At 50.7% G+C, this 1,236-nt stretch overlaps 1 pseudogene; it reads left to right on the top strand.

The window, feature by feature from the left end:
* The first annotated feature begins 2 nt into the window (after positions 1 to 2).
* On the top strand, positions 3 to 511 carry LOC101590089 (annotated as a pseudogene).
* The last annotated feature ends 725 nt before the right edge of the window (positions 512 to 1,236 follow it).

Consider the following 1,236-nt stretch of genomic DNA (forward strand, 5'->3'; position numbering starts at 1 on the left):
TTGTTACCTTTGAAAACCCAGCAGATGCTAAGGATGCAGCCAGGGACCCAAATGGGAAGTCCTTAGAAAAGCCATCAAGGTGGAACAAGCCTCCAAGCCATCATTTGAAAGCGGTAGTTGAGGACCACCTCCACCTCTCAGAAGCAGAGGCCTGCCCAGAGGTCTTAGCGGAGGGAGAGGAGGAGGTGCAGGAACGAGGGGACCTCCCTCACACGGAGGGCACATGGGTGATGGTGGCTATTCCATGAATTTTAATGTGAGTTCTTCCAGAGGACCCCTCCCAGTGAAAAGAGGACCACCACCACGAAGTGGGGTCCTCCTCCTTAAAGATCAGCTCTGTTAGGACCCGTTTGAAGCAGGAGTGGAGTGGGAGGAAGAGCCCCTGTAACACATGGAAGAGAGAGTTAGGGAGGTCACCTCGCAGGGAACCCCTGCCCTCCGTAGAGATGTTTGTTGGTCTCCAAGAGATGATGGATACTCAACTAAAGACAGCTGTTCAAGCAGAAATTAGTTCTCATGACACCATGATTGTGGTCATTCTAGTTCATGTGGTGACTATCCACCAAGACGCTATAGTGATAGAGATGGACGCGGTCAGGATCGCGACACCTCAGATCATCTGAGTGGAGGCTCCTATGGAGATTCATACGAGAGTGACGGTAACTGGCATTGTGCTCCGCCTACACGAGGGCCCCCGCTGTCTTACGGTGGAAGCAGTCACTAGGATGATCACAGGACGGGTATGGAAGGGAGCTGGGAACATAGCTCAGTAAAATAAGTGCTTGCATGGTAAGCACAAGGGCCTGAGTTCAATCCCCAGTTCTGCCAAAAATAAAATGAAGACGGGTATGGTGGAAGTTGAGACAGTTACTCAGGCAGCCGAGGGGATCTCTACTCGAGTGGGCACCGTCGGGTTGGCGGACAAGAACGAGGGCTTCTCCTTTCTGTGGAAAGGGGGTCCCCTCCTCCATGGGATTCCTACAGCAGCTCGGGCCATGGAGCCCCGAGAGGTGGCAGCCGTGGAGGAAGCCGAGCTGACAGAGGGGGAGGCAGAAGCAGATACTAGAAACAAACAAGACTATGGACCAAAATCCCTGTTCAAAACGCAAACAAAAAGTGGAAACTACCCCAGGGCTACTAAAAGGAAAATTGTGTTACTTTTTAAAAATTTCCTGTTAAGTCCCCCTACATAATTTTTATGTTCTTGGGAGGAAAGAAAAGTAAAACATGTATATA

This window comes from Octodon degus, unplaced genomic scaffold (assembly GCF_000260255.1).
Source record: "Octodon degus isolate 3935 unplaced genomic scaffold, OctDeg1.0 scaffold02326, whole genome shotgun sequence".
Lineage (NCBI taxonomy): Eukaryota > Metazoa > Chordata > Mammalia > Rodentia > Octodontidae > Octodon > Octodon degus.